This window comes from Cephus cinctus, unplaced genomic scaffold (genome assembly GCF_000341935.2).
Source record: "Cephus cinctus unplaced genomic scaffold, Ccin1 Ccin1_scaffold2608, whole genome shotgun sequence".
NCBI lineage: Eukaryota > Metazoa > Arthropoda > Insecta > Hymenoptera > Cephidae > Cephus > Cephus cinctus.
Window position 1 is genome coordinate 181751 of NW_014334309.1, and position 11630 is coordinate 193380.

The following is an 11630-nucleotide window of genomic DNA, read 5'->3' on the forward strand; positions in this document are numbered from 1 at the left end:
CCCACTCCCACTCCCCAAAATCCCTAAAAATATCGAACACTAATGGCAATAATGGCAGAAAGAAAAGAAAAGAATGGTCCTTCGGAATATCATTGTAAACAAATCCTTCTAAGTTACGAATAAGATTATACCTCGTTTAGTGTACAATATAAATTTTGTGTTTACCGTTAAACATATATAATCTTTCAATTTACACAAACGACAGTATTATACTTGTACTGTAATTTGCGAATAACCCAGGCTGGTACAATAGAATTGTCAGAACCGTGTCGTAACTCGAGGGTGTCAAATTTATTTGTTGGCTGTAAGCGCGGGATCGCCCGACTTTAATATAAAATTGGGAAATTTCGGAGTTAAATTACATTTAACCGCGACGACGGCAGGTGGTAAGAATTTTAAACGAAATCGGGAAAAATTTATTTTTTTTCTTTTCCCACAGCGCACCAATATTTCCCACGTACGATTTTACGTCAAAATAATAAAAAAAAAAAAAAATTGAAATTCCGATATTCGTACTATACATCCGCCTGATTATAATGGTTATACGATTATAATGAATATTTTCTCAAAATGATTTTTCTTTAGCTAAACCGCAAATCCTGTTAACACGTATACGGGGCAGGGTCAAAGGTCAAGTTGATTTTGCAGCACATTTCACTGTAGAAAGACACCACAGCATGCTCTCGCCACGGTGAGCGAATAAAGGCAATAACAAATTTCAACTTGAATTAGGAAAAATTCAAAAGCGAAGGGTCCTGCCTGTTTTAGGGACGAGGGTAATTCGAGATGAGAACTCAAGGGCCAAATACAGACGAAGGCTTAAACATTGATAATACGTTGGTTCAATTTCAACTAATACAAATAGCTGACCAGTAATTTCATTTATCACACTCCCATTCACCCCTACTACCCCAATCTCCCTCCAGTGGACCTTTGGGCTTAATAAAGCCCACCCGCGAGGACCCACGATGTTTATACTTTTCATTATACCCCCCTTCTTACTGTCATCCCTTCATCCCCTTCTCACCGGAATCTCTAAACAATTGTACAAGCATTCCTCGTGTCGTGTAGCAAGTGCAATGTTCACGAATCAAGTGGCTTTGGAAACCATACGAGAAATTCGATATTATTTTGGCGGCAAGTTTAATTGGGATTTGAATAAAAGAAAAAAGAAACTATACGATACGACAGCTTAATTTACAATGGAGAAACGAGAGTTATCTTAGGCATGAAAATTCAGCGTCTGTGGAAGATGACTTTTTTTTTCTTTGTTCTTTTTTTGGGGGGAATAAATTGACAGGATAAATTTTCATACAGTCGAGAGCTTGACTTCCGTATTCAAATTTGGACGAGTGAAACGGATATGAATGATATTAGTAATGGATATGCTTTCAGCATCTTTCTGATATATAATATCTCCATCGTTCCATCAGGGTGGAGAGAATTTTTAAAAATTTTTAAAATCTTCATTTTTCTTTTTTATTTATTTATATCAGAACGGATATGGATATCGTGTCTGTCTCAGCTTGCTGCACGTGGCTATATAGTTTAATGGAAAAAAATAATAATCGACTTCTAGGTCAGGTAAATATAATTTAAGTAAACGCTCGTATTCGCTTGTGATGTTTTCGTCGCTGGCTAAATAAGCTAATATTCTCCCTTCCACCGCGACTCGGTACGCTGACACGAGTGAAGTTAACAAATAAGCTGAAACACAAAAGTGTACTGTTGTATCAAAATGAAAGGTGATAGGGAGGAAAAATTTTAATAAAATTTTACCTTTCGCTCGTTACGTCATCGAAGTCATTTTTCGGGGCTATTCATCAATTTCGAAATTTCAAAAATAACAAAGTCATTTAATTGATCATTTTTTCTTTGCAATTCCAGGTTAAAGAGCGCCTAGGCCTTGGATCACCTACCATTGGAGTTTTAACCTATCTGGTTCTACATTATCAAGGTAGAACGACAAGGTAGTCACTGTTTAATATCATTACTATATAATAACTAAAAATAGTAATAAACAATTGTACGTGGATTTGATAAAGATATTTGTCAGAGAGAAATTAGACCTGGAAGTTACCTTGTAATTACGTATTTGATATTCCAGTCTTTCGAAATTGCTTCTGGGCCTCCTAGCCCACTTATATCTCTATGGTGATATCCAACCATCCTGATCCCAGCCTCGCTAGCTCCTCGTCCTAGAATAATATCTTTCATAATTTCAGTCCCTTAACACTTTCCACTATCGTCCGACCTACAATTAGAGGTCACGTCTGGACCCTCGTTAAGTTTACACGAGAATTCAATTATATAAAATGTTTCATTACCACTCGTTATTCTCATTCAATTGTCGTATTTGATTTTGAAAAATAATCATCAAAACAGAAATTCAAATTATTGACAATTAACTTGAGCGAGTCTGACGTCGAGGCTAATGGAAACGAATTCAAGGATGTGACTCCTTAAGTCCTGTCGGGATTTTCGTGGACGCATTGTAAATGGGGAACGGAACGGCGAAAAAACAACAGAGTCAAGAGAATGGAGTAAGGGAAGAGGCTAAGCTGCTTCCCTGTCAGCAACGAGTTTCGAATTAGAATGAGTTGCGACCAGAGGGGGGTAAACAAATAAAGGGCCCTTTCAGTGGTAGTCGCGGCCCTGTCGCTACTGCGCCCCTGCAGCTTCTCCTAAGCTTGCCTGTGATACCCGCAGCGAGATTGTCCATTGCCAATGGTTTTTCGTCAAGGGTATAACGACGCCGTTCTAAAAATATTTGCTATACGAGATGTCATCATTGAAATAATTGAAACTGTCTTCATTGAAGAAGAATACTTTGGTAGTCGTAATGTGAATTCTTAATGTGAAACAATTGTATAAAATTTTATTTTTTTTTTTTCACGTTCAGAAGTCGAAATCCACGAGGTTAATTTAACACGACAAATATATATGTACTGCGGCATTTAGGGTTACTTTCACTCGGTATATCTAATAAACAGGACAATCCATCTTTTAGAAAAAGTTGGACGCACGAAAATTATCTACTTGCTAAGAAATCCATAGAATTTGAGATTGGTTAGTTGGATTTGTTTTGATAGATGTACCTCCTTAACGAAACTTGCGCAATCTATTGGAAGCTTCGCAAACTTCCCTAACTCCGAGCTACACCAGCTTCCTGTTTCTCGTATTCTAATTTTCAATCTTCTCTCTCTCTCTCTCTCTCTGTGGGTACCAATTTTTATTTAATCCATTTCACGCGAAACTGTCTCGCTTTGTCGATGTCCCAAAAAGAGGTTCGACAAAATTTTGAAAACGAGCATGAAAGCAATTCTCACGAATCGCTTGAATAATTTGTCCGAACAGAAACTCCCGTTAGAGCCATAAGCGATCGTCCTTTGACACGGGCTGTTATAACGCGTGGTAGTAGAAATGGATCGAGCAATACAACACAGCGGTATAGAATTATCGAGGAAGCTCAATAACAAGCACGGTCATTTGTAATGTAATCCAGCCATATTAATCCTGACGTAATATCCTTTTGTGAAATAGCACACGATTCGTCCCAGAATTCGTCCTTACCATAAGTACGACGCCAACTCCTGAAATTATATAAACCGTTAGTAATTTGGTACAGTAAGCGACAGTCGACTTGTCTTAAAAATGGTTGTCACCTTTACAACAACAGAAAAACCCACAAACGATACCGTACGGATACTGAATAGTTCTGACATCGACAGCGTCGATCGTTGCACCGTGATCATGAGGTTGGCATCCCGTGTGCTGGCCATCCAAAAGAAACTACGGGTTTCCTTTAGATCCGGCACAGTTCTATAGTTCCTCAAAAATTTGATCAAAAGTTTTGGTCATTTAGGAAAAATAAATTCTTAAAATGAGATGCTAACTTTGCATTCGGCGTGAATCGTGAGGCCAGCATCACGCGCAGTGGCTTCCCAAGATAAGACTGCAGTTCCCTTTGTAGTTATTGATTTACCTTTGCATCCAGTTTTCAGATCAAGCGAGCCCATCGAAGGCGAACGAAGTTTCATCGAGATTCTACGATATGTCTCGTTCTCAATGACAGTATTGTACAAAAGTAATGCTTAACGCCATGGAAGGCATGACTATAATACTAATCGTTGAGAACGAGAAGTTTCGTATGATTACTATAGAGACAATGACTATTTGGCCTCTACTATCTGGCACCTTCCTCAAATTTATTGTTCTCATCGGATGAGCCATTTGTCATACGTCATTTACGTGAATGCCACCAAAATTCTCACCCCTGGAACCATTAACGAGGACGATTAATTAATCGAGCTTGCGATACGTAGATTTAGCGATAATACCTCGGAGTTATTCCCTTACCTATAACGAGAGAGAAATATATTATAAGTCAAATTTTTTTAGCCTCTGCTACTCGTACACCGTATCGGAAGAAAAAGCTATTTTCCATTTTTAATTAGATTTATCAAAGATCGAATACCTTTGGTATCGTATCGAGCGGAAATAAAAATAAAAATAGAACAAGAAAGTTTTTATTGATTGGCGTTCGTGCGTATTGGAGGCTCGTAAAGTCATCATTGATACGGGATTGTTGTTCATGGGAAAATTGTAAATTCCTCATCGATCCTATCCTTATCTAATCTTTTGTTATCCGTTGCTCCTGACGCTAACGAGCAGCTTGATCGGGCGAAGTAAAAATCGGAAAAATTCGGTAGTAACAGAACTTGCGAACTTTTAAGCCTCTAAGCTGTCGGGGAAGAATAATAAAAAGCTAAACTGGTTGATCGAAGAAAACGACCGACGTACAGCGCTATTTCAATTATGATTAAGTACTTGTCATTTGAATAATTGGAAAATTTTCAAATGGAGTTTCATTTGATTTACAAAAAAAAAATATTCAGTCAACTATTTTTTTTTCCAACTCTAACATTATATGTAGAGGCAAAATTTTTTTCGTTTTTCTTCCATGTTGTACATAAATTTCATTATTTTTCCTCTGAAAAGTGTGCATTTCGAACTGCAGTGTGGAAATTTAATTACATTTTTTTCCCTTCAGTCTCTCATACCCGGGGCGCCACTTGTTCCGCTTCTCTTCTCTCCTATTTCCACGTTGTATACCCTTATCATACACTGGCGTCCATATGGATTCATATTTTTTTTATTTTCACTTTAAAAAATTCATAGTCCCCATGGCGTCACATACTTCGCAATAAAAAGGAAACGAAAAATTCTGATATAACGTATAACAAAAAAAAAAAATCAAAAGTAAACGTTTATCCTTAACGTGAAGAGTGAAATTTCAAGTTCATGAAAATTTCAGAATTTTCTCACGTAGTAGATACATATACTTTCTGGAAAATTTAAATATATGCAAATACTCAGTAGGATAATTGATAATTTAAACTTTACCTCTAAGTAATGGAGATGGGGGGGGAGGGGGTGCAGTGACTAGAAATTACATATTTTTCCAATTTTCATTAGCCTTCTGCCGTGTTGTAATTAATATTTAACGATCAAAGTTACACGGATGAAGCTTTTGGAATTCTATAGGAATTTCAAGCATGACGATATTAAAGCCTAAGACGAATAGGCGTCCATCGAGGTGAGTTTCGATTAGCAAATAATTCGTGCCGAAAACCCAAATCGAAATATCAGCCCGACCAATCGTGTTTTCCGGAGCTGCTGCACGTGCCTGCAGCATCCTTGCTCGAGGTCTCTACGTTGTCTTAGACTTTCCGAGTACTTTGGATCAGATCTGCACACGGTGCATCACACGTCCGCATCAAACCCACATAAGGTATCGAGCATGTATCAAGGTCGTATACTGAACGTGTATCGAGAGCTTCCCTATTCCACGTCTAAAAGAATGTCAAACTTAGAAGACTTGCGGAATTAAGAAATTTTTTTAAAAATTCTGAAATCTTGTACGGCCCAGCGAGGACCTGCTGTAGATCGCAAAATACGATTAGAGCAGGTTAAAAATTTTTTAATTTAATTAAAAATGTATTTCCTAATATAATAAGAGCGACACGAATAAAAAGCTGTAGCAGCCGTTTGAGGAAGATTGCGGAAAAAAGGTCAGATGGGTCGATACTGACAATGGCGACACGAGACAACTATTGTCCGCGAGATATTGATAATCAACATTAGCATGAAAACACGAATATTTAAAGCTCAATCTCGGTAGGACTGAATCGCGCAAATTTCTAAAGCGCACTTCATCCCCAAATATAAATAAACGACATTTTGAACGAGACGTGCTTGGTTCTTTACTTTTTCATAGTTTTTCTCAGATCCGCTCTTGGCTCGGTTGTTACAAATTTCGTCATCATTATTATTATCGTCATTCAAATTATCATTAGTCCCACTTCTTTAAGGGATGCTCCTGGCCTCCTAGTGGCAATATGTCAAAACCGATTTTTACTCCCTATATAATTTTTTCAGCGAACGGCATCAATGTCCTTCTCCCACTTTTTCATTATCTTTGTCCTTTATCATCTCCCTCTTCGATATTTTCCTTCTTCCCTCGCAAACAGGTCACCTGTGCTATTTGAGATATCCTCTGGATCCCTGGAAACAAGATCTTTATTTTCAATTATACCACAAGACATTCACACTGGAGTTTTGATCCTTGAAAAAAAAAAAAAAAGTTTTCACTTTTCATTTTTTTTTTTATACAATACCTTTTCTCCCATTAATTCTCGTAACGAGTCCAACATAAATTGCAACCGTGCGGAACGCTCGTTACTCCATGGCGACGTTAGTGATCAGTTCAAAGTTTAATTGCCCGTGTAGATTCGCGCCATCATCCCCCACGTAACGAGAGGTAGGAAAAATTGTAACGAGCACAATCATTCAATAATTATTTTAACCAAATCTCTAATACTTTGACAAAAAGCGGTCTGACATTTGAGCCAACCATTTTTAATACACTTTTTTTTAAAAACAAATGTCAGACAAAGAAGATGCAAACGAAGTTCACCCGCCATACTTTTATCGGAACAACGTGAGACCCGCTTCATGAACTGTCATGCTTTGACTTTTCTATTATTTAATCTTGCTCTGCTTGTTTTGTTACGTCAAGTTAAAGAAATTTCACTTTATTAATTCCGTCCTTTCTCTTTTTCCAATTCATACAAAATTTCCCTCTGAATTGTACAATTTCAAATTCACTGATACGAGATGTCTTCGTGGCTTAATTAGAATTGTTGTTCTTACCTTATCAATAAAAAAAAAATGTTTGTTACTGTTTGCAATGTCATTAATATTTGTATTTTTACACTGAATATCCTAACCATTCAATTATCATAAGACAATTTAATATTTAATATTATTCAAACCAACCAATTCAATTCCCAGATACGTAATTTCGTAGGAAACCCCAAAGGTTCACTATTGATTGACTCGTGTAGCTACCAGCTATACTAGTGCCTCCGCGTTGAGTTTCAAGATAAATGTTTCATTTCATCATAGGAAATCCGAGATTAAGCTCAAAATGGCAAAAGAAATGAAACAGAAAATTTCATTGATCCTCCCATTTTGATTCCTCTGTAAGAAATATTTCTTCCCTATTATATTACCTCCCAGATTCATTAATCAATATCGATACGATGAATCGGAAAATATATATGAAAATCAATCAGTCTCTGAATCCGGTTGCAACGCCAGTAATGATAACTTCGTAATTTCCTCATCTTCCTACTGAAACTGATTAACAGACTCACGTAATTCCTTGGAGTTTCAAGCAAAATTCTATCAGTAGTTAGCAATTGAAAATTTACCCTTGCATGATCTAATCAAAGCAAAGTAGATTGCCGTAGAGATTCAATTCAATTCTCTGTAAGGCTTCAGCTATACTTTCTTCGCCGTGGCAACCGTGGATTCATTTAATTATTATTATTAGCATTTAGTAACATAATTATATTATATCATATCGTACCATCGTGTATTTCCGGCTCAACTTTTCAACTATTAAAATCATACCTTCGGAAATTAATATCAAAACTATGTTCATGGAGGTCGACGTAGCTATTAATTAACTCGCCCGTTTTCTTTATAATTTATCTTTCAATTCAGTGTCACTTCCATGAGGATACGTCGATCGATTCCAAAAACTTGCAATTAGATCGTTGATTACTTTCTTTGTTTCAGTTTTCAACATGAAAGAAACGAATTTTCAAGGTTCAATTAAATTTGATTACGTGTCTCGATCAACAGTGACTTCGGCGGACGTCGAGTATATTTTATAAATCATGACACCTTAACCTAAACTTACTCAAAATGTCTTTCGATCTAAAGAGATTATGTCAGCGATACGAGCATTAAAAAAAATCCATAGCACACCTACTAGTTTCAAGAAAGCTTTAACTTGAGTACAAAGTCATTTTTCTTTTTAGCTATAAAAAGGTCCTTTAGGGTGAAAGTAGTTGTTTTAAAAATGTACGACACTCTCGTACTTTCAGTCCTGTCAATTAGGGCAGAGCGCTTCAACATTTCCTGATCTGAATATTTGTTTCATTAATGTAGATCAATATGAAAAGAATAAGCATGTAACGACATGAGAAAGCCAATATTTTAAATAATATAATCAGACTGTGGCGTATAGAAAAATACTGAAGAGAAATTTGCAAGCTTTGATTTCGCGAACGGAATGAAACAGAACGAATCAAAAGCACGACTGCACTGAACCACAGGCAATATAATACTTGTATAGCATAGTACATATATTTACTAATTGTATATTACTATATGCTCAAGAAAGGCAAACGCACATTAATATCAGAATGTATGTGAAATAAATAAGTGAGCGAGATGCAGTTTGTAAGAAATATTTCAGTTTTATATTCAATTCACTAGGTTCAGTCATGAAGGTCATGAGCATCATCTTTCATCGAGTTATACTCTAGCTATCAAGAACATAATCCTATTGGCAGCGAGTACATTGTGCAGAAGATGTATAAAGTTTTCAAAAGAAAGAGGGCGAGAAGCGAGGGGGAGAATAAGAAATGAGAAAATCGATTATCGATTGTCCATTGGATCCGTTCTTCTGAAAAATACTTAAACCGCTATGCGGTCCTTTTCCAAATAAACGTACATAAATATTATATTGCACTGAGTTCTTTCCTTACCTTAATCGTAAAAATATCATAGTTATTTCCACATGTAATCTGAGAATTTCCAGACGCATTTCAACCTTGGGAAAGATAAAGTTCACCAAGCACGCCATTAAATTTCCATCAAACGTATATGCGTAATGTAGAAGCCAATATGAAAACTTGTAATTTCTAATATATTGCTCATACTCGTCTTTATGCTTTTCAAACTTTCATAAAACCGAATGTCAGACACAGCCACTGGAAACTTTTAACGAGAGTAAACGCGACTAGTCATCTCGATGCGCGCGCATTGCTTCTACTGCGTGATCCAAGCGACATTCAAAATAACTTTATGGAGCGAGCTGTGATTAATATTCAAACACACTTACTCGCAATAATAACTTACAATTTCTTAGTCCAGCTTCTGGAACATATAAAAGAGCTCACGTTCCTTTGTCGCGCTTTATAAACTTTAACTAACTTATTGACTACAGCAGTCTTCTTCCCAAGTTGTAATACAGATACTGATATCATCAAAGCTTGAATAAAGTGAAGCCAGTAAAACAATTACAAAGTCTTATAATAAGAACTATAAGAATTATAACTTCATTAAATTGTAAAATAATTTAATACATCAGATATGACTCATGTAGAACTTTAGCCAGATGAAGTGGATTGGCTGGAAAGGACGAGGCGCCAATATAATGGCGCCATTTCGAACATATCAGGGGCACTATCGACAATAATTCCAACCCTCTTCCGTAACTATGCTGCATCACGAATCAAGTTGAACGAGAGTGCCAATACGAATAACTACCTACATGGCTATGTATGTTTGGGGTTATGTTATGTCATCATTCTTCAGGACGATATTCCGCACGAACTTGTCGAATCTTTTTCGAATGTAAGGTAACGTCTTTCGCGTCTTATTTCATTTCACCTAACGTCTTTCCTTCTCTTCTATTTGAGACTCTCACGATATACTATTAATTCTTCTAACTCAGAAGTTTCCTATCGTTTTTACTTATCATAACTCATATCGCGTGCTCTTTCCTACCATGATTCGAATTCTGAAATAATTTAAGTTTTTGTTTAATATTATATAATGATTTGACATGTAATACTAGATATCTAATGAAAAACGCAAACTGACGACCGGTCGATTAATTGACGTACCTACGACGCTTTCGTATAATATGTTTATATATTCCGGATAATTTAAAAGAACATACTCTTTAGGAAAATTTCTCATTGCCAGTGGTTTCTTTCACAAAAGTAATATATGGTATTTCAACTGAAGTCAATGGAAAATCATTCATTACCTTTGATAAAAAAAACCATTGCCAGTATAACATTTTTCTACGGATACGCAAGACGAATGTGTTTGGCAAAGGTGCTTGATTCTTTTTCATTAAATCGATAAGAAATCACTTGGTTCCTATCTCAAGAATTATTCAATTATTTAATATTCGTTTCGCTGGAATTTGTTTATTTGCTATTGCTATCTGTAATGACGTCATAGGATAGCGTTACCATCGACTTAACGAACATCTGTCATCATTTTCATAGAATTGAAGTCAATATTTCCAAGTAATCATTCTTTTAAGCAACTGCTTATTCAAAAAGAATAAGAAAATAAACTAAATTATATCTATTAATATCCTAACCTTACTTTCATTAGAACCCTACAACATCAACTATGATTATTCGTTTAAACATCAAATTATTATCAAGATCTTAAGAACAAACATTATGTAATATAATTAATTGAAGTATTGACAATTACTTACCAATTACGTGAAAATTCTCCAGATGAATGCTGACGAGTGATTGCTGACAGACAGGCGAAAACTTGCGTCTCGCATCGGCCAAGGGTTGCCGCAGTCCCGTCACGTCGATGTCACTCAAATTGAAATGAACCGAGTGGAAAGCAAAACCGCTCAAGTTCGGTACATGTAAGTCCCTAGCAATAAAGCAAACGTAACACGAGTAACGAGTGAGCCATAGACTCAACCCTTACTTGAAACTTGATGTCAAATTAAGTTTCCAGATGATTTCGCGTTATCGAAAAAAATTGGATCTTCATGAGACGTCACAGATTGTAAAATATTACTAAATTCTGGAAGCGAGAACGAATGGGTGTCGATACCGTTTCGCGGCACATTCACGACTGACTCGCCAGTTCCGTGCTACACTCTATTGGAAGGGCTAGGTAGGAATGGCGTCAATGGAGGGAAAGAAAGAGAGAGAGAGAGAGAGAGAGAGAGGAAGCTGCGTGTGATAGGAGGAAGTGAAACCCCCACCTTCGGAGTCACAACCACCCTTCGAAATTCTGACGACCCTTGACCTTTATCGGTCTGATCTTATTACCATCTTCGTGGGCGAATGTCGAAAATCGACTGTTAAACATTTATATCACTCGAAATTCCCGTAATAATTACCAAACTTGCCGTACAGTAAAAATATTCATATGCTGCTTTGTCTCTTTTTCATATTCCTGCGGAATCTGAGAATTAATTAATATACAGGTTATTAAGA

General features: G+C 36.4%; 1 protein-coding gene across 4 annotated transcripts in view; it reads right to left on the minus strand.

The window, feature by feature from the left end:
* LOC107274300 (synaptotagmin-5) overlaps positions 1-11421 on the minus strand; it is a 26091-nt gene extending 14670 nt beyond the window's left edge. Inside the window, exons 1-4 of one of the 4 annotated variants that reach the window (XM_025091548.1) lie at positions 3897-4136; positions 3666-3822; positions 3574-3593; positions 2081-2198 (exon numbers count right to left, since the gene is read on the minus strand). The gene's annotated coding sequence lies outside the window, so the exon portion shown is untranslated. Of the gene's footprint in view, positions 1-2080; positions 2199-3573; positions 3594-3665; positions 3823-3896; positions 4137-9125; positions 9375-10882; positions 11056-11112 lie in introns of those variants that run through there. The other 3 variants (XM_015753307.2, XM_025091550.1, XM_025091549.1) reach the window with 3 other exon arrangements.
* Between the last annotated feature and the right edge of the window lie 209 nt (positions 11422-11630).